The sequence below is a fragment of the Chiloscyllium punctatum genome, chromosome 2 (assembly GCF_047496795.1).
Source record: "Chiloscyllium punctatum isolate Juve2018m chromosome 2, sChiPun1.3, whole genome shotgun sequence".
In the NCBI taxonomy this organism is placed as follows: domain Eukaryota; kingdom Metazoa; phylum Chordata; class Chondrichthyes; order Orectolobiformes; family Hemiscylliidae; genus Chiloscyllium; species Chiloscyllium punctatum.
The window spans coordinates 10,096,473-10,122,426 of record NC_092740.1 but is presented as its reverse complement, the minus strand read 5'-3'; the positions used below and the strand labels follow the sequence as shown (position 1 = coordinate 10,122,426).

Genomic DNA, 25,954 nt, shown 5'->3' with positions numbered 1-25,954 from the left:
ATCCACTTATGGTGGTGGATTAAGCTAGCCCCTCAGTGTATAAGATTCTACTAGCTACGGGTAAAACTAGCTGGTACCACAGAAACCAGTAAAAAGCCTTTGGCACACAACACAGCCACTCTCACCACCTTAGTATATGGAAGGCAGATGACACAGTTTCAGACCAAATAACAAGACCAAGGACATCCCATAACACATCCTCAGGGCACCCACCCCTGATGGAAATGATACACTTCCATCACTGTCACCGGCAGCAGATTCCACATCCAAGGGACCCCCAACCAGTTTAAATGACCCAATAGGAGAGTGTCCAACAGATTGGCATCACACACTACTCAGTGACAACACGGACATGTCACAGATTCCCAAGAACCCCCTGACAGATCGGCAAACTGAACATTCTTGACTCAGTATAACTCAGACACTTAACGGTATCCCCGCACCATGGACATGAGACTCACTCAGAACAGACTCACTCAGACTGTCAGGCAGCAGTTCCTGATGACTCCAAAAGGGGGAGTGACAGTAAACCAACAAGGAAACCCAGAGCAGACGAGTTCAGACTCCCAGACGGTAATTCCAGATGTCTCCAATAGGGGGTGTGGCACGGCCCATGTCTGGGAACTGACAGAATGCCAGATGAAACAAAACTGACGCAAACTCCCAGGTGGCAATTCCCCATTTCTCCAATAGGGGGACTGACAACACACCAATAGGAGAACAGAGAGGATTTGACACAGACACCCCAGTGACAGAGGATTCAGACTCGCTGTTTGGTGTCTCTTTGACAAACTCACTGATTCAGTGATCCAAGTGATGAAACAGCTCCTGACAGCCACTCAAGGGAAGGTGCAACTGTTTCTGGTGATCAAAACTCTCATGCAGCTCACACCTCTTCCTGCTTTATTCCTCTGCACACTGAGGAATTTAACCAAGTTATAATTCTTCAATTTTCTGCTCATTGGATAGAATCTCCAAGTCAGATTCTTCATGGTACCTTCACTTTCATCTTCATTTCTATGACCCACATTTAAAGTGGTCTCTGTCAGTCAGGCCAGCTTCATTTTGGTTGATATTTCAATGGTTGATCTCTTGCAATCCCCGACACATTCACTCGTCTTTGAAACATTGGTCTTCATGACCACCTCGTCTCAGATTTTGTTTTTCTCCTAACCACATCATGGTCAGGTCATTTAAACAGTCCTAACCTCTACCGCTAGAAACCAAGGTTGGAGCCTAATAGGCCTTTAAACCCAATCTAACATTCCACCTGGGATTCACATTACCATGTTTTGTTTTTGTTTTAAAAAAAGTGGGGGAGGGTTAGATCATATACATCCTGAGCATATCCATTGTATTGTGTCAAAACAGTTCAGCTATTAAACAAGGATAACAACAGATCTCTCCCCAGGGTAACCACAGACCGCAAGCAAGAGCTATTTCATCACATCAAACAATCCAGGATGCATTTATCAATTCATTGCCGCTTTCAGTGGTTGGGATAGTTTGTTTGTTTTTATCGTAAAGTACTTAAACTGACCCATTAAGGCAAGCACTTGAGAAGTCTTTGTTCAGTTAAGTAGATTAGACCAGTGTAGACATCCTGTGATTACCCTCCTGCTGTGCACTCTGTGCGGTAGGGTACTTGAAACTGACCCTTTAAGGTCAGTCCCCAATGTCTCTGCTTCCACCACCACAACTGGCAATGCATTCCATACATTCACAACTCTCTGCGTAAAGAACCGGCCTCTGACGTCTCCTTTATACCTTCCTCCTAATATCTTCAAACTATGACTTCTCGTACCAGTCAATCCTGCCCTGGGGAAAAGACTCTGGCTATTGCCTCTGTCTATTCCTCTCATTATTTTGTACGCCTTGATCAGGACTCCTCTCTCCCTCCTTTTCTCCAGAGAGAAAAGTCCAAACTTATTCAACCTTTCTTCATAAGGCAAGCTCTCAGTCCAGGCAGCATCCTGGCAAACCTTCTTTGCACCCTCTCCAAACCCTCTGTATCTTTACTATAGTAGGGCGACCAGAACTGGACACAATATTCCAAGTGTGGTCTATTACATATGGATGGATACTATTATGCCTCACTGAGGTAGCGTTTTGGAAATCAAGTTGCATTATTCCCTGAGTTGTCACAAAAGTTAGTTTCTCCTGAGTTTTAGACTAAAGATGACAGAAAGCACAGACTAGGTTTCTGGACTTCACAAGGATTACGATTTATCACACATAAATAGACTCTAATTCCACAGAAAAATGATGGACCATTGAGCTATAACACCATTAGTTCAAACTCTAAGATGCTCATGAACCAAGTCCCCTAAAAAGCAAGCACATATTGTACCCACACACACATACACACACAGACACACACACACAGACATACATACACACATACACGTACACATGCACACACACACACACACACACAGATACACACAGTCATGCACGTGCACACACAGACACACACACAGAAACTAAACATCAATCTTTGAGTGGAAGGAACAGAAAGAAAACAGTTTTGTCGATCCCTGTTCGCGGGATTCACTGAGATGGTTCTTGTGCTGATCAGAATGCTGCTTCCCCAGATGCTGTCACTGGTTTACTAGAGATACAGTCTGTGGTTTATAAAAGGTCTGACTTACTCATTAAAGGTCAGAACTTTCTGCAGCTGCTGAAGGAAAAGACAATCAGCTGGTTATCCTCAGATTTAAAGTCGCTTTTCCTGCCAGGAACAGAGCTGATGATGAACAGGTCCTCAGATGGTGGAGGTCGGATGGCTTCTCCCTGTCATGTTCATATCCACAAACTGTTCAATTACCTGGGAACCAATCACATCGTCATTGGCAGCAAGATGGTCTTTGTCATTGATATTGGGCTTTAGTACAAAGACCAATCAGATATTTGTTTCTGGCTGAATCACCATTGGTACATGGGCATGTCTCCAGTACGTCTGCACCTTCTTCTGCTGCTGTCTGACCCAGCAGCTGTGTAAACAATACTTACAATGAGCGTCAGGTTACTTGCTTTCAAAAGTGTGCAGTATCCCTTAAACAATCCTTGGTTTTCAACAATTCTGATGTGTTTCAGTCCACAATTAAAAATACACTAAGATAAAAAGGCACAAATTTTTTAAAAAATTTAAAAAACACTTTTGAAGAATAATAATGCCAAGTTTCTGAGCTGATAAGTTCCATGATGTTCCTTGAATTTGATCTGAGAAACAATGCAACCTCAGTTACACAGGTTCAGTTCTTATTCGCTCCTAATGAGTCTTCACCACAGCTGCATAGGTTACATCCGCTAGAAAGAGACAGAAATCAGAGCTGATGATCATTATCAATTCAGTTTGAAGGGAAATACAGGAAAGGGGCATATTTACCCAAATATCAGTCCCATCACTATCAGAGTAGTTACAGGAAAGGGAAATATTTACTCCATCAGTTGTACATTTTCCCCCTCATTCACTTTATGACGCTCACAAATACATTGGGAGAGACAAGCTTTTTGAGAGACAGTCAAGTATCATCCAATGGGATAATGGAGAGACTGTTTACTTTCTGATTGGTGGAGTAAAGGAACACCCTAATAAAGATGAACAGACCGATGGGCCAATGACAACAGCATCATGGTGAGGGATTGGGGCTTTAAGGTCATGTGATCAAATCTCCATAATGTCGCCAACCAAAGTTGGGGTCTCAAATAACAAGGAAATGGATCACCCAGGCCCAACTAGCACTGTCCCACACATCGGAGAATGTGCTTCAGGGATTGGGAAAGGAGAAAGGATTAGAATTAGGATTCTGAAAGGACAAAACTGACTCACTCTCTTCTGAATCAGCAACCCGGAGAGTCTTGCCACCTTGAAATGAAAGAGAATAGTCTGTTAGTGAGGAGGATGTATTTTAAATGTTTAGAATTACCACTATGTGGGAAAAAAGTATGTGGCTGATTACCTTTTCTGTTGCTGTCAAACACGATGCTGGCATAGGTACAGGAATCAGGCTGAGCTGTAATACAAACAGTATTCACTCTGAAACTGCCTTACTGCATCAGCTTTCTGACTCTAGAATCAAAGAATCATACAGAATCCTGGATTCACATCACAGCTTGACCATTGGAAAATGTTCAATGAACTGCATGAGAATCAGACATCAAACCATATTCGGAGTCATTTGGACAGGTGGTGTTCCAACACGCATGTCTTAAGGAGCGACTTAAAAGGGGGAAAGAGAGTTGGAGAGGTTTGGACAGGGATTCTCACAGTCTTGGAGATTGAAAATTAGGCCCCAGTGATGTTACTATTACAGTCCGGTGAAACCACCACCACACATCTCTCTCTAATGAGTGTAGATTAGAGTGGTGCTGGAAAAGCACAGCAGGTCAGGCAGCATCTGAGGAGCAGGAAAATCGACATTTCGGGCAAAAGCCCTTCATCACTCTAATCTCGACTCTGATCTCCAGAACCTGCAGTCCTCACGTTTGCCGAGCTTTTCCTCTCTAATGAGAGAACAGCCCGATGCCCTCTGGGACTATGGTGAGTTTACATTTACAGGAAGGGATATGGAGGGGCCAGATTTGGAAATATTGTGAGTATATGAGGATGACAGACCCAATGCCGTGGAAGAATTTGAACCTGAGAAGGATAATCTTTAATTTTATTTCTTTTTCAATTCAGGAGCCGTTCTGGGCACCACACCTTGGGAAGGATATTCTGACCTGAGAAAGAGTGTGGTGCAGAATGATGACATCAGGTCTCACAGAGTTAAATTACAAGGTGTGGGATCACAAGTTATGTTTGTATCCTGTTGCACTGGAAGGTTTGGGATGATTTGATTGAAGTTCTCAACAAAAGAAGAGCATAAACGATCTTTCCACATTCTCCAAGTCGGGAAGTCTCAGATGCCTTCCCATGGAGGTTCCTGATTCCATGATTCCCAACCCTATCCCAGGGTTTCCAATTTTCCCACAGTCCCATGGTTCAGGTTATAAAACCCTGCACCCAGCACTCTGAGCCAATCCCCTCCATTGCAGAGGGAAACACATCCTGCTCCTCCACAATGTACACCCAGTCGGTCCATGATTTTAAAGAATCACGGTTCACAGTGTCCCAGAGATATTGTGGATCACAGTTTACATGAGGGAACTTATTGGGAGTTAAATTCAAAGTGTGCCCCTTGCTAAGCCATACCTTTTATGCTACCCCTTCCAGAACCCACTTACCATCCCCTCACCATGCTAAGATGTGGCACTTTGATGCCCATTGCCAGGTATTTCAAGTGAGTCATACTTTCCTGGAGATATTGTCCAAACACATTGATTAGAGATATTATTACACACTTGAGGATCAAGTGGGACTTCACGGAGGCCTCCTGGCTTTGAAGGAGGAACATTACCACTGTACCACAAGACCCCTAATGGTCTTAATCATAGAGTCATAGAGATCTGGAGCACAGTAAAAGGCCCTTTGGCCCATTGAGTCCATGCTGGTCAAAACCAACCATCTTGGTAAAAATAATGACTGCAGATGCTGGAAACCAGATTCTGGATTAGTGGTGCTGGAAGAGCACAGCAGTTCAGGCAGCATCCAAAGGAATTCCTGATGAAGGGCTTTTGCCCGAAATGTCGATTTTGCTGCACTTTGGATGCTGCCTGAACTGCTGTGCTCTTCCAGCACCACTAATCCAAAACCAACCATCTACCCATTCCAATTCGATTATCGAGCAGTTGCCCCAATGCCTTATACATCGACAATGCAAGTGCACACCTAAACAAGTCTTTAACATTATGAGTGTTTCATGTCTTTGTCACCCTTAAAAGCAATGACTTCCATTTTCCCGCCATCCTCCGAGTGAAAAGGTTTCCCTCACATCTCCGATAAACCTCTAACATTCATCAAAGATCCTCAGACATCACCTTCCCAACCCACGACCATCTCCAGCTAAACGTTCAGTGGCAGCAGATAAAGGGGAACACCATCACCTGCAAATTCCCCTCCAAGGCACTCACCATCCCGGCTCGGAAATATATCATCACTCCTTCACTCTTGTTCGGTCAAAATCCTGGAATTCACTCCCTCAAGGCATTATGGGTCTACATCCAGCACATGGACTGTAACGGTTTAAGAAGGCAGCCCATCGCCATCTTCTCAAGAGGTCAACAAGGGATGGGCAATGAATGCTGGCCAGCCAGTGATATGCATGTTTCATGAATGAATAAAAACAATTGCCCTGCCCCGTACATTAAATTAATGCCCCATGGTCACTGACCACTCTATCACGGGGAAACCATTTTCATTTCAACCGTATTTATGTCCCTCATAATTTCACGCATCTCAATCATGTCTCCTCTCAATCTCCTCCTCCCTGGAGAAAACAATCTATCCAAATTCTCTTCAGAATTGAAACTCTCCAGCCCAGGTAACATCCTGGCAAATCTGCTCTGTACCATAATGTGGATTCCTGAACTTCACACAATTCTTTAGCTGTGACCTAACCAATTTTGCGTACAGTTCCAGCATACCCTCACTGCTCTGAATTAAACTCTGTGCTTCAACTAATAAAGGGAAGTATACCATAGGGTTTTTTATCCATGTTATCCACCTGTCCCGATACATTAAGGGACTGGTGTACATGCACACCAAGGTCGCTCTGATCCTTGGTGTTTCCCAGGGTCCTATTGCTCATTATATCTTCCCTTCCCTTTTCCGTCCTGCCCAAGTGTATCACCTCACACTTATCCATGTTGGATACTGTTTGCTACTGATCAGTCTAACTGACCAACCCACGTACATCCTCTTGTTGTCTAAGGCTATCCTCCTCAATATTTACTACCCCAACTATTTGTTTATCATCTGGGACCATATTGATCAACCCTCTTCATTCAAGTCTAAATCATTTACGACAAACTGCAAATATCAAGGGCCCCAACAGTGACCCCTGTGGGATCCCCCAGGACACCCACTTCCAGTCACAAAAATGCCCCTCGACCATCATCCTCTGTTTCCTGCCAATCAGCAAATTGTGCATCCAATTTACCCCAAATTTCCTTGGATCCCATGGGCTCTCACCTTTGCTATCGTTCTCCCATGTGGAACCTGATCAAAAGTTTTGCCGAAGTCCAAGGAGACACAAGAACATAAGAAATAGGAGCAGGAGAGGGTTATCTGACCCCTCAAGGAGAATGTGAGGACTGTGAATGCTGGAGAGTCAGAGTTTAACAGTGTGGCACTGGAAAAGCACAGAAGCTCAGGCAACATCTGAGGAGCAGGAGGGTCGATGTTTTGGGCACGAGCCGTTCATCAACCTGACCTGCCACACATTTTGACACAGAGTTGAGACTGACTAGCTTGATGTTTCCTGGTTTATCCCTTGTTCCCTTCTTGAGGTACCAGACTGGCTGTCCTCCTGTCCTCCAGCACCTCTCCTGCAGACGGAGAGGAATGGAAAATTATTTCCAAAGCCCCTGCTATTATCTCCCCTGCCTCACTCAACAACCTGAGATACATTTCATCCTGCCCTGGAGATTTATCTACTTTTTGCTGCCCATACCACTCAGCAGTTCCTCTCTATGTTAATTTCTTTCATCTTGTCACAGACGATCTCCCCGATTTCTACACCAAAATCATCCCTCTCACGCCTGAACACCAACATAAAGTTGTCAATTACAGCCTGACGTACATCCTCTGGGTTCAAGTTTCAATTACAATCATGATCTTTGTTGTCTTTTTACCATGAATATTCCTTTCAATATTTTGGATGCTTCTTTATATTAACTGTCAGTATACTTTCATATTTCCTTTTAGCACTCCGAATCTACACTTTAATTTCCCACTTGCACATTTTATAATCCTCCAGAAATTGCTGCTGTTCTGAATTCTCAGTACCTGCCATAAGCCTCCCTTTTCCCTTCATCCAATGCTGTGTATTCCTCAGTATTCAAGGTTCACTGGATTTATTGGTCCCACCCTTTAGCCCTGGACTCTCCTTATTTCCTTCTTCAATGCATCCCATTGCATACCTGGTCTGGCCTACATGTGACTCCAGTCCCACAAAAGGACACTGGTGTAAGGTACAGAAATTGTTGAAGAATGAGAGGGGCTGTCAGTGAGCAGATTTATACAGGGCTACAAGGTGCCACATGTTCAAAGAGGAAGCCAATGTCATCAGGAAGTGATGGAAAGCAGCAGCCAGTCTCAAAGATTGCACTGCAGCAAGTCTGCATTTAGAAACATTGTACAGGATGATTTTCCATTTATTTTGGTAAATGGAGGGTAGAGAAACAGATATTTTAATAGAAAGAAACAGAGATTTGCCTCCTCTGACTCATCGAGGTGAGGAAGCACATTGTTGGGAGCTTGTACAGAATCCTTGGATTCTGTTTAATCACAGGACATGTGCCAGAGCACTGGAGAAGAGCCAACATTGTCCCTTTGTTTGAGGGCAACAGGGATAATACAGGAACTTACAGGCTGGTGAGCTTTACGTCCGTGGTAGGGAAAATATTGGAGTAGATTCTTAATGACTGGCTTTACTCAATTTGAAAAAATATCTTCTTATTAACACGAGGCAACATGGTTTTGTGCAGGAAGGTCATGTCACAGAAACTTGTTTCAGCCTTTTGAGCAAGTTTCATGATTGACAACAACAGGGTGATAGATATTGTCCACATGGACTTTCATAAGGCCTTTGACAAAGGTTTTCATGGCAGGCTGATAGTGAAATTGAAGTCACATGGATCTGCGGAGAGGTGGTAAGATGGACGCAGAATTGGCTTAGTCATAGAAGACAGAGAGTAGTGGTGGAAGGGTGTTTTTCTGACTGGAAATCTGTGACCATTGGTGATCCACAGGAGTCAGTGTTGGGACCCCTGTTAGTTCACAACATTTATAAATATTTTGGAGAATATTGTAAGTGGTATGATTAGTAAGTTTGCAATGACACAAAGATGGAGGGAGCTTTGGATAGTGAAGAAGATTGCCAGAGGATACAGCAGGACATATAAAGGTTGTAGACTTGGGCACAGAAATGGCTGCTGAAATTTAATTTGGAGAGACATGTGGTGATGCGTAAGGTCTAATGCAAGAGGGAAGTATACAGTAAATGGTACAACCCTTGGAAGCATTGAAGAGATCTCGTGTTGTTTACTCACTCCTGGTTCAGTCCTTCCCTCACTCCTGCGACAGGCCTTCCCTCACTCCTGGTTCAGGCCTTCCTTCACTCCTGGTTCAGGCCTTCCCTCACTCCTGGTTCAGTCCTTCCCTCACTCCTGGTTCAGGCCTTCCTTCACTCCTGGTTCAGTCCTTCCCTCACTCCTGGTTCAGTCCTTCCCTCACTCCTGGTTCAGTCCTTCCCTCACTCCTGGTTCAGGCCTTCCCTCACTCCTGGTTCAGTCCTTCCCTCACTCCTGGTTCAGTCCTTCCCTCACTCCTGGTTCAGGCCTTCCCTCACTCCTGGTTCAGGCCTTCCTTCACTCCTGGTTCAGGCCTTCCCTCACTCCTGGTTCAGTCCTTCCCTCACTCCTGGTTCAGGCCTTCCTTCACTCCTGATTCAGGCCTTCCCTCACTCCTGGTTCAGGCCTTCCTTCACTCCTGGTTCAGGCCTTCCCTCACTCCTGGTTCAGGCCTTCCCTCACTCCTGGTTCAGTCCTTCCTTCACTCCTCGTGTGGACCTCCCTTCATTCCTGACATCTCACTGCAATTATATCGATCTTTGGTGAGATCCCATCTGGAATGTGGTGAACGGATCGGATTTCCATATCAACAAAAGGATTCACTTGTTACCGAGTGAGTGTCATACACTGGCTTGAACCAGGGAATACAGTCTCAGAATGAGGGATAGGTGGGTGGAACTGAGATAAGGGGGAATTTATTGTTTCGAAGCAGTTAATCTTGGGAATTCTCTCATCAGAGAGCTGTGGAAGCTTAACCATTGAGTATATTCATGAATGAGATTGATAGATTTCCCGGCATTAAAAACATTGAGGGGTAAGGGGATAGTGCAGGAAAGTGGTGATGAACTACAAGCTCAGACATGATCCTCTTGAATGGTGGAGCATCTTGTCCTTAGTGGGGAACATCCTGATACACATTCTCCCGACTCTCCGACTTCCTGTGGCTGTGGGAATCCTCCCAAAGACACACTACAGCTTTAAACCTTCCAATGGAATCTCCAACGTGGCCTTTGTTGTCAGACAAATCCAAGTAAAATGTCAAACACAACACCAGGAACTCTGTATTGCATTTCCCAACCTGATCACAGCAGATGACTCAGTAAATCACTTGATGAATCATACTCTTAAAATTTGGAATGTCCAGAAACTTCTTCCAAATTCTGCAACTGCTTTGGGATGACTTGACATCTTCAGGAACGGATGTCTTCAAGGAACAGGACCAGAGTAAAGCAACGCTGTGTGATAGCTCCATATTATCTATAATCTACCAAACAGCAGCTTTGACCTCTGGTGTCAGGATTAAACACGGCCCAGATAGAAATCTCTTCAACCTCAGTCTCATCCATGCCAATAATAAAATGACCACAACAGACTCACATAAGATGCAGTATGCACTGATAACATCACTGTTGTTTTCACATTCTGCACCCGACTAGCAAGCCACCCTTGGTCTCTTCAATGCTGCAAACAAGGGACTTGGCCAATGCTTGAGTGTTGCCAAACCAAACCACAAATCACTGGTCAGTTCAATATTCTACCTCTTGTATATGCTAAGACTCCGGGATACATTTAGCACTCTCGATAGCTTGGGAGGCACCTCCCTCAAAACGGTGCCCAGGGCTGACATCACTGACTCTGCCCATCATTGCCAGTCTCAGTCCAGCCCATAGGTGACCACGAGGGCACTCTGCCTCTCGATGCCCATTGGGAAAGTGATCCAACACTGGATCAGCTGAGACAGCTCAACCTTCCAGAAACGATGGCAGTGACTGTTTGACAACAAAGTTCTCCACAAGGCAGCAAAAAGTCCTTGCTTTCATCATCAGTCCGTGTAAATGTTGGGAGACCCACAATGCCACTGGGGAGGGAATTCCAGGATTGTGACCCAGTGACAGTGAGTGAACGACAATATATTTCCATGTCAGTACAGAGTGGGTGGCTTGGAAGGGAACTTGGAGGTGGTGATGATCCCATGTAACTGCAGTAAGGAACAGGAATGTCGTGACTGCATCCTCACGGTCAGGAAACTGAACAGTGTTTGGACACATTCCCTGTTCTTCCGAAGAAACAACAAAAGCTTTTGCCTCTGTATTTTTGAATCATTTCATTGTTTGTGTGTGTGTTTGGGGCTTCTTCAATTCATTAACCAACTACTGCAGCTTGTGAACATTTGGTCATCTTGCAGGATGTTTTATAACGTTTCAATTCACAATCACCTTGTTAAATACAAATGGTTCTGAGACTCCGAGGTCATTAAGGGGTGGAACAGTGACACAGTGGTTAGCACTGCTGCCTCACAGCGCCAGGGACCCAGGTTCAATTCCCACCTCGGGCAACTGTCTGTGTGGAGTTTGCACATTCTCCCTGTGTCTGCGTGGGTTTCCTCCAGGTGCTCCAATGTCCTCCCACAGTCTAAAGATGTGCAGGTTAGGTGAATTGGCCATGCTAAATTGCCTGTAGTGTTTGGTGAAGGGGTAAATGTAGGGGAATGGGTTTGGGTGAGTTGCTCTTTGGAGGGTCGGTGTGGACTTGTTGGGCCGAAGGGCCTGTTTCCACACTGTAGGGAATCTAATCTAATCAATGAGATCCACCGGGCCCACATTTCAATTATATCACCAGCGCTGCACACTTCCCTCGCGTCTGAAATAAAACCACAGACCACAGCGCTCTGCTTCCTGGCCCAAAGCCAATTTCCAAACCACACAACCAGCAACTTTGAATCTCACCAGCTTCAACTGAAAGAAGATATGTCCATCGTACTTCACAGCAGGAGCAAGCCCTATGGCCCATCGAGTTGTCTCCACAATTCATTAAGACCATAACTGATCTGGTTCTGTCTCAGTTCCGCTCTCCTACCTTGTCCCCACTACTCTCGATAAGGCCAAAGGCTGGTAGTCAGACAGCATGTGTTAGCACCGAGGCTATAGGGATGAGAGGGAGTGATGGGACGGAATGGGGTCATTCGTTGACACAAACAGTGAATGAGTTTCATCCTTTATGTTTTGAATCCACCCAGGATCACAGCTCTCTCCATGATGTCCATCACTCTTCAAACAGCTGCCCTCACCACATCCTGAGTCCCACACTCAGTGCTATGTGCCATCATATACACAGTCTTGACCCCTCTCTCTCCATCAGCACCCCTTCACACTGTCTCAAAACTGTCCTGACCCCCAGTTCAACTTAATTCTCCAGCTCATTCACCCGATACCATGTACCCCCACCCCTCTGGAACCTTCCTCCACCCACTCTCCCACTTGTCTCTCCCCATTCTCCTCCCTCCACCTCTTGTTGGACATTCACTATCCCGTCTCCGATACTGAGTACAGAACATTCAGCAAAGGTCTCAGTTTTAATCACTTTGCACTCCCACCTCACCAAAGTTCAGACATGACATAATGTTGATCTCTTCTTCCGTTGCCTTTGCCTCTGTGCCCATTTCTTTGGAACGGAGACCTCTGTCCATCCCACAGACCCCTTCACCCACCTCCAACTCTCTTCCTCCACCTCGACCCCTCCCTCTGGCCTTTAATCCGCACTTGACCTGTTCATTGAGAACTGACACTGGTCTTTGTATTTCTCTGACCTCCTCCATTCACTCCCATCTCCCACTGAACTGAATACTCTCAGGCTGTTCTGTCCACAACAGTCACTCATCTCATCTCAGATCGAGACAAAAGCTCAAAACCACCAAGGTGCAGCCATTTCCCTGTTCTGTTGCTGTCAATCTTGGCACAGAGTCTGGAATTGTCCTGATCTGTAACACAAACAGGAATGATAAGGGGATATTTTTGGTCGGTTTGTTGTTAGGTATCAACAACAGCTCAGTGGACACCACATACCCCTTGGGGTTAGAAGGTTGTGGGTTCAATTCCCCATTCCAGTGGCTACAACGTAAGATCAATGCTGAGACTTCGGAGCAGTTCGAATGGAGTGCTACAATGTCTAAAGTGTTATCTTGTGGCTGAGATGTTAAAGGTTGCAGTGGTCTGCTCTCTCAGGTGGTTGTGAACAATTCCAAATGCGTTACTTCAATGAAGAACAGAGGAGCTCTCTACTGTGTCCTTGTCACTCATCCCTCAACCCAGATCATTGTGTCCTCAACATCACTCAACCCTCAGAATACATCATGAAAATACACAGGCTAACTGATTGAGCACAGGGCTGTTTGGGGGACATTACTCTTCACAAACTGGTTGTTGCATTTCTCATTACCAGAATGAAAATAAATGCATTTACGCCTAACTTTTCATGATCTCAGGGGACTGAATAACCCCTTACAGCAGATGAAGCTCTATTTTTATATTTGCAGTCAACTAATTTCTTACTGCAAGCTGCCACAAACCACAATGTGATCATGATGTCATCATCTGGTTAAAGCACTGAACAGGAGAGTTGGATTAGCTTGTATTGATCACAGAGTACAGACATTGGGCAGGGCAGACACACTAAACACAGGGAAAAAGGAGAGAATTATGTGAATGGAGAACCACTGCAGAATTCTAACATGATGTGGGAATCAGGACACAAAGGTAGGTACACTCTTACACCATGGAATCAGGAAGGTTAATAAAATGCTATCCTTGAATAAAAGAGGAATTGGATATAAACGTAAACATGTTATTTTAGATATACAAGGCAGTTCTGAGATAACATCTCAAATGCTGTACATAATGAAGGATATTGGTGCTGGCTCAAAGGAGGTTTCTGAGATTGAGAAGCAGGTTGTCTCATGAGGAGAGGGAGGACAGGCTGGGTTTGTTTCCCCTGGAGTTTAGAATAATGAGGGACTGTGAGAATGTAAACTTCAGAACTTTGATAATGATTCAGAGTTTGAATGAATCAACAATGATTTTTTCTGAAATGCAGTGGTACTGAGATGAAAGGGACAAGGAGAAACTGTAATCAAGGAATTAAAAGCAACATGTTAATTAGCCGTCCCTGAGAAGAAGGAGTCAACGCAACATCAAGGATCTGTTCCTGGGAGACAGGAGAGAGTTAACACTGAATGTAACAAGGAACAAGGGAGCTACTCCTGATAAGAAGGCAAGCTACAGACTTAATGACTCAAGAAGAGTCATCAATGTTGTGGTCGAACAGATTGAAATGATCATCAATAATCTCACACCGGACATTTTGCCTGTCCATCGAGAACTGCTAACATTACCTGAGTCATTTTAATTTTTCTGCCCTCCTCCATTCACCCCTATGTCCCCTAAACTGACTGGTCTCAGGCTGTTGTGTCCACAACAGTCACAAGGTTCATCTGATCCAGGCTCTCCACACCACCCCCACAGCCTCCAAGCTCAGATTCCCACAATCCTGACTTGCCCACTTCCACCTTCTTCCCAAAATCTATAGCTCTACTGCCCAGGCAGACCGAGTGTTCCTGCTTCTTCCTGCCTGAGGGAACTTATCTCTTCTGCCCTTGACTCAATTTTTCCTCCCTTCGTCCATTCCTTCCCAACTACATCTGTGATTCTTTTGCCACTTTATGTCAGTGTCAGAATTACTGGTTAGTGAGCTCCAGCCACCTCCCCTTCACTGGTGTGGCCACCGATACCCACCTGGGCCCCAGTTATGCCTCTCTCATTGTGGGGCAAGTGGAACATTCCTCATTCCAGGCCTCCTCATGCCACTCCCACAACTCTTTCTCCTGTATGTCGATGACATCATCAGTGCTGCTTCCCTCTGTCATCCAGAATTGGAATATTTGATCAATTATGGGCGGCACGGTGGCACAGTGGTTAGCACTGCTGCCTCACAGTGCCAGAGACCCGGGTTCAATTCAGGCGACTGACTGTGTGGAGTTTGCACATTCTCCCCGTGTCTGCGTGGGTTTCCTCCAGGTGCTCCGGTTTCCTCCCGCAGACCAAAGATATGCAGGTCAGGTGTAATTGGCCAAGCTAAATTGCCCTTAGTGTAAGGTAAAGGTGTAAATGTAGGGGAATGGGTGGGTTGCGCTTCGGCGGGTCGGTGTGGACTTGTTGGGCCGAAGGGCCTGTTTCCGCACTGTAAGTAATCTAATCTAATCTAATCAATTTCACTTCCAATATCCACCCAACTCTCACCTTTACCTGATCTCTGACTCCTCCCTTCCCTTCCTTGACATCTCTGTTTCTATTTCTGGGGATAGGCCGGCCACCAATATTCATGACAATCTCAGACTCCCACAGTTACCTTGACTCCCCATCCTCACACCCTGCTTCCTGGAAAGACTCTGTTCTATTCTCCCAGTTTCTCCAAGCCCACCACATCTGTCTGATGGGGCCACATTCTGCACAGGGGACCTCCGAAATGTCAAGCTTTATCCTCAACCAAGGATTCTCCATCACCATGGTTGACAAGGCCCTCAGCCGTGTCCAATCCATCTCCTGCATTTCTGCCCTCATCACTTCCCTTCCCTTCCCTTGCCCTCATCTATCATCGCACCAGCATCCATATCCAGAGGATCATTAACCACCATTTCCACAGCACTCCAGCGGTGCTCAGTGCAAGTTGGAAGAACAGCATCTCATTCTCCACATGGGCACCCTGCAGCTTCCTGGCCTCAGTATTGAGTTCTAAATAATTTTACAGCCAGAATGAGGTGTTTTATCCATCCTCACACCTCAGGCCCTGCCGTGACATGAGTTGTTTTCAGCACAGCCAAACCATTTTCACCAACTTATTGTCCCCACTACCAGCTTTTCATTCTCCCTGGCATCCTTTTGATGATCTGACTTCCATTCACTCTCTCTGGGCTCCATCTCCACCTATCTGCTCACTCCTTTTCCCCTCCCCCACCACCTGTCTTTACCATAGATACCACTTTTCCCCAGCTACAGGCAGTTCTGAAGAAGGATTTGAAAGTTTAACTCTGGTTTCTCTCCACAGATGCTGCCAGACCTGCTGAGTTTCTCCAGCATTTTCTATTGATTTATATTGGAAGGTTTCCCGAACAAGAGGAGGAGGCTATTCAGCCCATTGTATATGTGTTGATTGATAAAGAGCTCTCTAGAACACCCCACTGCCCAGCTCCTGGTCCATAGCCCTGGAGACTCATGTTCTTCAAATCCTTATCCAAGTGAGTTTTAAATGTCGGAGTCAAAAAGGTTGGTGCTGGAAAAGCACAGCCAGTCAGGCAGCATCCGAGGAGCAGAAGACTCATTCCTGATGAAGAGTTTATACTTGAAACATCGACTCTCCTGCCTCTCGGATGCTGCCGAACTAGCTGTGCTTTTCCAGCACCACACATTTTGACTCTGATTTCCAGCATCTGCAGTCCACACTTTCTCCTGGGTTTTAGATGTGTTGATGGTTCCTGTCTCTCTAAACATAGAATACAGAACATGGAACAGTACAGTGCAGGAACATGGCCTTTGGTCCACCATGTCAGTGCAAACCATGATGCCATTCTAAACTAATCCCATTTCCCAGCACAAGGTCCATCCCTCTCTGTTCCTGTTGTTCATGGGCCTGTCTAAATGGCTCTTAAATGTTGCTAACGTATCTGCTTCTATCACCTCCCCTGGTAGCCTGTTCCAGACGTCTACCATTCTCTTTGTTAAAAGCTATCCTCACAAATCACCCTCAAAATTTTCCTCATTCACCTTAAATTTATGCCGCTTGTATATGACATCTCCACTCTTTGAAAGAAAACTGACTGTCCCCCCTATCCCTGCCTCTCATAAATTTATGTATTTCTGTTAGGTCTCCCCTCACCCTCCAATACTCTTGCAAAAATAAATCCAGGTTTGACCAAGTTCTCCTGATAGTTAACACACACCAAATCAGGGAACATCCTGCTCAATCTCTTCTGCACCTTTGTTTTGTGCACAAGTACCCCTATGTCCCTTCATGTTGTAGCTTTCTTCCATTTCTTTTCTCCAGACCTGCTGAGTTTGTCTGTTTGTTTCTCAATCATGACTCCTACAGACATGTCCAAACTTTGATAGAACCTGAACACTGAGGGAACTGGTTCTGAGTGGCACTCGGAACAGCATCGCAGTCACAAAACTACCCGCTCACAATAACTCAATGTCTCCTGCTTTGGATCAATCTCTCCACTTTCCCCTGGATCCCATGAACCTTTGATTTTGTGACCAGTCTGCCTTGTGGAACTTCACCAAACACCTTGCTAACATCCGCATTGATGGTCAATATCAAACACCCAATCAACCATCCTTCAATACTCCTTAAAAATTTGATCATGTTTATCAGACCCGACCACCCTTCAACAATCGTCTTCTGAGGGAATGGTACTGGGTCAGACTCGCATCATGAAGACCTCATCAGGGGAGAATTCAAGGTCAGTTAAAACTGAACTGGGAGTTCTCATTTGGGATGATTCTCTGACGGTGACCAGGCACGAATTCTATGAGTTGACCAGTTTCCCACTGCAGCTTCAAACATCAACACTGCAACTCCTCCTCAGGAAACCAGACCCCCAGTGAAATCAGCTCTTAAAGATATGGGGGAGTGGGAGTGATCTCAAACGATACACTTTCTCAATATAGAAACAAATGTTGACTCACGGCCTTCTGACAGACTGTTTGTGAATCTCTTGCCACCTTTAACAAAGACAAAATGTTCTCTTAGTTTGATTATAGAATCTGATTATCAATTAGACAATTGCTCAAAACCTTTAAGGTGCAGCCATTTACCTGTTCTGTTGCTGTCAATCTCAGCATAGAGGATGGAACCGTCCTGATCTGGAACACAAACAGGAATGATAAGGGACCATGCATCGACAGGCTTGTCCTTAAATATCAGCAATGGCTCAGTGGACACCACATCATTCTCTGAGTTAGAGATGTGATTGGAGCAGGTGAAATATTGGACTTGCAGCATGGGTTGGTACCTGGGACTTCGATGTTGTGCTTAAACATGTGGTGCTGGAAAAGCGCAGCAGGTCAGGCAGCATCAAAGGAACAGGAGAATCGATGTTTCGGGCATAAGCCCCTCTTCAGGAATCAAACATCCTGAACAAGGGTTAAGCCCGAAACGTCGATTCTCCTGTTCCTTTGATGCTGCCTGACCTGCTGTGCTTTTCCAGCAACACATTTTTAAGCTCTGATCTCCAGCATCTGCAGTCCTCACTTCCTCCTACTTCGATGTTGTGGCCATTTTGGAGATATAGGTAGAGTAGGGACAGAAATGGTTGTTGCAGTTCCAGGATTTAGATGTTTCAGTAAGAACAGGGAAGACGGTAAGGTGGGGAGAGGGGTGTGTGGTGGCATTGTTAGTCAAGGACAGTATTATGATTGCTGAAAGGACATTTGAGGACTCATCTACTGAGGTAGTATGGGCTGAGGTTAGAAACAGGAAAGTTGATGTCACCCTGTCAGGAGTTTTCTATAGGCCTCCAAATAGTTCCAGAGATGTAGAGGAAAGGATAGCAAAGATGATTCTGGACAGGAGCAAGAGTGACACAGTAGTTGTTATGGGGGTCTTTAACTTTCCATATATTGACTAGGAATACTATAGTTCAAGTACTTTAGATGGGTCAGTTGTTGTCCAATGTGTGCAGGAGGATTTCCTGACACAGTACACAGACAGGCCAACAAGGGATGAGGCCACTTCAGATTTGGTAAATTTGGTAATGAACCTGGCCAGGTGTACAATTTGGAGGTAGGTGAGCACTTTCGTGATAGTGACCACAAATTGGTTACGTTTATTTTAGCAATGGAAAGGGATGGGTATATATTGCAGGACAAGATTTATGAGCTGGAGGAAAGGCAACTACGATGTGATTAGGCAAGATTTAGGATGCATGGGATGGGCAAGGAAACTGGAGGGGATGGGCACAATTGAAATGTGCAGCTTATACAAGGCACAGTTACTGTAGGTTCTTGATACACATGTATCTGTCAGGCAGGGAGGAAGTTGCTGAGTGCGGGAGCCATGGTTTACTCAGGAAGTTGAATCTCTTGTCAAGAGGAAGAAGAAAGCTTTTGTTCGGTTGAGATGTGAAGGCTCAGTTAGGGTGCTTGAGAGTGACAAGTTAGCCAGGAAAGACCTAAAGAGAGAGCAAAGAGGAACTAGGAGGGGACATAAGACATCATTGTCAGATAGGATCAAGGAAAACCCTCAGGCTTTCCATAAGGATATCAGGAATAAAAGAATGACAAGAGTAAGAGTAGGGCCAATCAAGGATAGTAGTGGGAAATTGTACATCGAGTCAGAGGCGATAGGGGAAGCGGTAAATGAATATTTTTCCTCAGTATTCACACAAGATAAAGATAATGTTGTCGAGGAAAATACTGAGATACAGGCCACTAAATGAGATGGGATTGATGGTCACAAGGAGGAGGTGTTAGCAATTCGAGAAAGTGTGAAAATAGATAAGTCGGATAGGATTTACCATGGGTTCTCTGGAAAGCCAGGGAGGAGATTGATGAGCCTTTCACTTTGATCTTTATGTTGTCGTTGTCAACAGGAATGGTGCCAGAATACTGGAGGAGGGAAAATGTTGTTCCTTTGTTCAAGAAGGGGAGTAGAGACAACCCTGGTAATCATAGACCAGTGAGTAACGAGGGTAACGTGTTGCAAAAGGTTATAAGAGATAAGATTTCTAATCATCTGGAAAGGAATAAGTTGATTAGGGATAGTCAACACGGATTTGTGGAGGGTAGGTCGTGCCTCACAAACCTTATTGAGTTCTTTGAGAAGGTGATCAAACAGGTGGATGGGGGGGAAAGCTGTTGATTTGATGTATATGGATTTCAATAAGGCATTTGATAAGGTTGCCCATGGTAGGCTACTGCACAAAATACAAAGGCATGGGATTGAGGGTGATTTAGTTGTTTGGATCAGAAATTGGCTATGTGAAAGGACACAGAGGGTGGTAGTTGCTGGGAGATGTTTATCCGGGAGTTCAATTACTAGTGGTGTACGCAAGGATCTGTTTTGGGTCATGTTTGTGGATGACCCGGGTGAGGGCTTTGATGGATGGGTTAGTAAATTTGCAGATGACACTCAGGTTGGTGGAGTTGTGGATCATGTTGAAGGATGTTGTCGGTTAAAGAGAGACATAGATAAACTGCAGAGCTGGGCTGAGAGGTGGCAAATGGAGTTTAATGTGGAAAAGTGTGAGGTGATTCACTTTGGAAGGAGTAACAGGAGTACAGAGTACTGGACTAATTGTAAGATTCTTGGTAGTGTAGATGAGCAGAGAGTTCTCGGTGTCCATGCACATAGATCTCTGAAAGTTGCTACCCAGGTTGATAGAGTTGCGAAGAAGGCATACGATGTGTTAGCTTGTATTCGTGAAGGGATTGAGTTTTCGAATCATGAGGTCATGCTGCAGCTCTACAAAACTCTGGTGTGGCTGCACTTGGAGTATTGAATGCAGATCTGGTCAGCGTATTACAGGAAGGATGTGGAAGCTTTGGAAAGGGTGCAGAGGAGATTTTGAGGATGTTGCCTGGTCTGGAGGGAAGGTCTTGCAAGGAAAGGCTGAGGGTCTTGAGGCTGTTTCCATAAGAAAGAAGAAGGCTGAGAGCTGACTTAATTGAAACATAAAATAATCAGAGGGTTAGATAGAGTGGACAGTGAGAGCCTTATTCCTCAGATGGTGATGGCTAGCACGAAAGGGCATAGCTTTAAATTGAGGGGGGAACGATATCGGACAGATGTCAGAGGCAGCTTATTTACTTAGAGAGTCGTATAAGAGTGGTACACACTGCCTGCAACAACAGTAGACTTGCCAACTTGAAGAGCATTTAATGGTCATTGGATAAACATATGGATGAAAATGGAATAGTGTTTGATGGGCTTCAGATTGGTTTCACAGTTCGGTACAACATCGAGCTGCCAAAGGGCCTGTGCTGCACTGTAATGTTCTATGTTCAATGTTGGACGCTGGTGGAGAGTTGAGGTGAGGTGGGGGGGAACATTGGAGGATGCAGGGATTGAGAAGAGAGTGAGAACAAATTCAGTAGTTTTCATATCCTTGCAAGGCACGTGGGACTCACAGGCAAGGCCAGCGTTTGTTGCCCATCCCTGAACACCCTTGAAGTGAGATGCTTGCTTGGCCATTTCAGAGGGCAGCAGGTCAGAGTCAGACACATTGCATTCAATCTCTCCTAAAAGGACAACTGAGGTTTGAAATGGGGATCTGAAGTCACCTGTCGGGCAGATTGGGTAAAGATGGTACATTTGCTTCCCTGAAGGAGACTGGCAAACCAGAACTTTTTTTTAAGACAACAACTAATGTTAATTCAGATGGTCACCATCACAGAGATGAGTTTACAATTCCAGATTTAATAATTAAATGTAAATTTTACAAGTTGCCATGGTGAAAATTGTACCCCTCTCCTCAGAGCATGAACCCGACCCTCAGGTTCCCCACAGCAGCCCAGCTACTGGGAGTCATTTGAGACGTGTGACACCCAACTGGACTGTTTTCCTTGAGCCATACCGAAGCAGCAGACAGACTGGCCGTGAACAGCTCGAGGCAGCAAGGACCGGGCCGAGCCAGTTACTCAGCCAGATGATTCAGGGAATCGGAAATGGTTATTGTCCAAGGATCCATCCAGGGTCAGTGACTGAGGAGAAGATTTCCATCTCCATTGCCCGGACAATAATCCAGAGTCTGGTCAGCTCCCTTAATGGAAACCCATAGCTTTTCATTCATTTACATTGAATGGTCTGAAAGTTAAAAGGTTCATCTATCAAAGACGTCAATCTGTGCAATAAGTGTGAAGGGTTAAGGTTAGGGGTAGGGATAGTTTTCAAGTGATGCAGACTCAATGGGCCAAAGTGCTTTATTCGGTGCTGGAGAACGGTTAACTCAATGTAACATTCTGTCCCTGAATATCTCTCCAGGATTCACACTCTCTCCATTAGAGTCTCTGAAATGGACAATGATCGGTCAGTTAGAGTACAGACAGTACCTGGAGCAGTGAGCTGCTGGGCCTGATCAGTCCCGGGAATGCTGGATGAACCTGGATCATTCCTGAAAAATACACAAGGAAGATGAATATTCCGAGGAATCTAAATGCATTCTGCCAGGTCACAGAAAGGAACATTCTGACTGTACATCAATCTCTTGCTTTGGTTACACAGAGAACAGATTCCAAAGATTGATAAACACAGTTAATGGAATGAACTTTGCCAGAAATCACAGATACTCAGATGTAGACACAATCAGAAAAGCCACCGTTGAATAAATTGTCATGAGAAACAGTTTTGCCTTGGCATCAGAATATGGCTGGCACCCAGGGAACCCAAGGTGTAGTCAGCAGCTGTAACACAGGGAGGGCTGTGCAGACACTGTCAGGAATCACAGTGACAGATCATTCCAGGCAGCTCTGGCTCAGCTTGGAGCAACTAGTCACAGGGCAGGGAGGGAGGGTGTTGGAGATGAGGGGAAAGTGCTTGCAGAGGCTTCCCATCTGCTGTAACTTTGGAGGGTGTTAAAGGGCATGGAAATCTTGGAAAGTGGGGGATGATCAGAAAGCACATTCCCATCCAATAGAAATTCAGCTGCTCGGAGAGCAAGGGAGAAAATAGTAGGATTCACAAAAACATCCTTTTTATCCTCAGCACTCGCTGCAAGTGATAATAGTTTAATCTTTCCCACCATATACATTCAATACAACTCAAAGTATCCACTGTGATAAAAAAGAGCAACATTTCAGTTTTGATTGAGGATAAATTGCTGGTTAATTTGGAGACGGTGAATCAGGAGCTAGAGTTTTACAATTGCTGGAAATTGCTGCTCAGAAATCATCAATCTGTCATTTACCTCAGTCCATTGATCACTTTTCAACTCTGAGTGTTCGACCAGCTTTTTAAAAGGGCAAACCACATTAGCAGCTCATCAGCAGGGACCTGCATTCTGTCTGTGAGCAAGAGATATTCAGGATTCTGGGTAATCCAAGATGGAGGACGGGAAACATTTCAACTTGTAAGAGCTGCTCCTTTTTTGAGGTATTTTAGGTGCTGGAGGTGATTTCCTCAAATCGCAGGAGCAGCAATTACTGTTTTATATGCTGTTGAATTGTTTTGGAACTTTGGAAAAAAAGTCAAAACAACATCAGTTTTAAAAGGGAGAAGAACAGACAAAGGAAGCACATGGTGAGGACGGTGCAGGAGAGAGAGAGAGAGAGAGAGAGAGAGAGAGAGAACCTGCACAGTTACTGCCTTTGCTGCTTTTGAATTCATGTGTCGCTGGACATCGGATGCATTTGGGAAAATTAACAAACAGTGAATTTCACAACTAATCTTGGAGGAACCAGTTTGGGCGAAGTTCACAGCACAGAATCAGATAAGTTAATTGTTGTTTTATGTCTGTCCAAGAGAAAGGCTGTATGAGTGAGTACAGTGGGTTCTTTCTTGATTATATGTTTTTGGAGATAAGTCTCTTGATTAAACTTAAAATATATGCCACAGATATTAATTTAACTTTTGACTTTTTTTCCAAATGCTACAGGAAGGATAGAAAGGGAGGCAAAAGAGGAGGGAGAGTGGCATTTTTGATAAGGGATAGCATTACAGCTGTGCTGAGGGAGGATATTCCCAGAAATACAAACAGGGATGTGATTTGGATGGAACTGAGAAATAAGAAAGGGATGATCACCTTATTGGGACTGTATTATAGACCCCCCAATAGTCAGAGGGAAATTGAGAAATAAACATGTAAGGACATCTCAGCTATCTGTAAGAATGATAAGGTAGTTATTGTCGGGGATTTTAACTTTTCAAACATTGACTGGGACTGCCATAGTGTTAAGGGTTTAGATGGAGAGGAATTTCTTAAGTGTGTACCCACCTCACATCCACCAAATTAAAAGACATTTTGGACCGGTACATGGTTCGGAAAGGGTGAGAGAGATATGGGTCAAACACAGGAAAATGGGGCTGGTTCAGTTTAGGAAAACTTACTGGAATGGACATGTTAGGCTCAAGCTGAAAAATCTGTTGCTGGAAAAGTGCAGCAACACAGTTTTTAGCTCTGATCTCCAGCATCTGCAGTCCTCACTTTCTCCATGTTAGGCTAAAGGGCTGTTTCTGTGCTGTATGACTCTGTGACTCTAAGTACCAATTAATTTTGTCCTAGATCATTGCATTTAATGTTCTTCTTTTCTATAATTACCCTCACAGTGAAAGGGGTTGATGATGGGGTAAATGCTCCCCTCAGAGTAATTACCCTCACACTGAAGGGAAGAATGTTTGGGTAAATGTTTCCCTCATAGTAATTACCTTCACACTGAAGGGAAGGATGTTGGGTAAATGTTTCCCTCAGAGTAATTACCCTCACACTGAAGGGAAGAATGTCGGGGTAAATGTTTCCCTCACAGTAATTACTCTCACACTGAAGGGAAGGATGTTGGGTAAATGTTTCCCTTTCCTGCATTTCTCCTCACACTGAACAGGTTGGAAAGGGAAGGCACAGGAGCAGATAACGGTAAGTGACGATAATTGTTCTTCAACATATTTTATATCTTGTTCCATTTTGTGATGAATCTGAATGTTAAAAGTAATCCTCCTCAATAACAGACAATTTTCCTTCAGTTCAAGCAGCAAGACTCTCTGAGTTGCTTATTCAGACGTGAGTGAATCAGTCTTTCCTTTCAACACCAGTTCTAATTTCCTCTCCCTTTCTCCCTGACACTCTATCTGCTCCCAGGCTCCAGAATCCCACTCTCCATGTACTGGATAGAACCAGTTGGGGCTGTGCGATATAGCTCCTTGTTCCTGGCATCTCTAATGCTGTTCAGTCAGATCATTGGGGTTTGATCCCATGACTTCCAAGCCCCAACTCCTCATCCCAGTGCTCTAGCATTGGTCTGCCAACCTGCCCATCTTCATTGGGGTGTTGGTTTTCTGCACCAATCAGAAGGCAAACAGATTCTCCCCTATCCTATTAGATGGTACTTGACCGTCGGTCAACAGTTTGTCTCTCCCAGTATGTTTATCCTGGTCAGGAAAACAATGAGGGAAAAGAGGATGTGAGGACATCATGGTAAATTGGTTGGATGGTTAATCCAGAGAACCAGGAAATGTTCTGGGGAACTGGATTTTAATCATCCCACAGGGGATGGTGGAATTTATATACAAAACAATCTGGAATTAAGAGTCTAATAGTGACTACAAACTCATTCCCACTTGTGAGGAAATACCCATCTGGGTCAGTAATGTCCTTATGGACAGTAAATGTCATCCTTACAGGGACAGCCCTCCATGTGACTCCTGATGAATTCCTGGTGAAAGGCTTTTTCCTGCTTTTCAGATACTGCCTGACCTGCTGTGATTTTCCAGCACCACTCTAATCTTGACTCTAATCTCCAGTATCTGCAGTACCCACTTCTGTCGACATGTAACTCCAGACCCACCGCGGTATGGTTTGGTTGCTCTCTGGGCAACTATGGATGGGCAATAAATGCTGGCCTGGCCAGTGATACACTCATTCTATCAATGAATAAAATAAATGTACAATTGTTGAGGTAAATGTTCCCCTTTCAGGTAATTCCCCTCAAACTGAAATTATAATTCTGAGCTGCTCTGATTTCTGTTTATTACAGACTTTCAAAAAACATTATTACAGATATCACCGACCTGGAGAAGGAAGAGCAAGGATCAGCATTCTGATCAGCACAAGAATCATCTCAGCAGGTCTTGTGAACAGAGAACCATTGAAACTGTTTTATGTGGTTCCCCCTCCCCAAAAACCAGAGCTTAGTTTGTGTGTGTGTGTCTGTGTGTGTGTGTCTGTGTGTGTGTGTGTGTGTGTGTGTCTGTGTGTGTGTGTGTGTGTGTGTGTGTGTGTCTGTGTGTGTGTCTGTGTGTA

At 44.7% G+C, this 25,954-nt stretch overlaps 1 long non-coding RNA gene across 1 annotated transcript; it reads right to left on the bottom strand.

Moving 5' to 3' along the window:
• Positions 1-3,205: 3,205 nt before the first annotated feature.
• LOC140492665 (uncharacterized) lies at positions 3,206-17,859 on the bottom strand. Its single transcript, XR_011963602.1, has 5 exons — positions 17,823-17,859; positions 17,694-17,729; positions 3,963-4,016; positions 3,833-3,868; positions 3,206-3,309 (listed from the first exon to the last, which is right to left on the bottom strand). It is a non-coding gene; the product is annotated as an uncharacterized lncRNA (long non-coding RNA).
• Between the last annotated feature and the right edge of the window lie 8,095 nt (positions 17,860-25,954).